A 671-nucleotide genomic window follows, 5' to 3' on the forward strand; every position below is an offset into this window, starting at 1 on the left:
AATGACATGAAAAACAGTGTGGTATCCTGTTCCTGCATGACTAGATTTATAGAGGCAGCCCTGCTTAGGACAAAAGTGAGCTAAGGACAGTTACATGTTTAATCCTTTGCGGTCCAATTAATTTTCACTAAGTGCGCCAGCAGGTCTAATTACATTTTCGGGAAAAAAAAAACATACAGCTCAACCCTGTTATAGCACGATCCGCTTATAACGCAGATCCGCTTATAACGTGGTTTGAACGTTATTATTATAATATTGACTGGATATGAAAATAAAATTTGCACACACTCACAGCACACTGTGCACAATCACAGCACACTGCGCCCACTCACAGCACTTGCACCCACTCATTTGAGCTGGCCAATGGGAATCGTGTCTACGGGCTCTGTCCCAGCAATGGCTCCCCCTGGCCAGCCCTATAACTCCCGCTGGGTAGGCGCCTCAGAGTCTGTGGGGAACAAAGGTTCTCGCCACTGAGTGCCCATCCCCAGACCTGATTGTCCACCCTACCATTCACCATTTGTCCTGACACCTAACCGCACCAAGCCTTTATCTTGATCCAGTATTTCTATGCAAGTAGCTCGAGCTAAGTGAATTACCGAGACTGCCTGCATAGAAATTCCTAAACACACAAATCACAGTACTTGACTGGCTAGCTGGGGGAATACAAT

This window comes from Ascaphus truei, chromosome 14 (genome assembly GCF_040206685.1).
Source record: "Ascaphus truei isolate aAscTru1 chromosome 14, aAscTru1.hap1, whole genome shotgun sequence".
Lineage (NCBI taxonomy): Eukaryota > Metazoa > Chordata > Amphibia > Anura > Ascaphidae > Ascaphus > Ascaphus truei.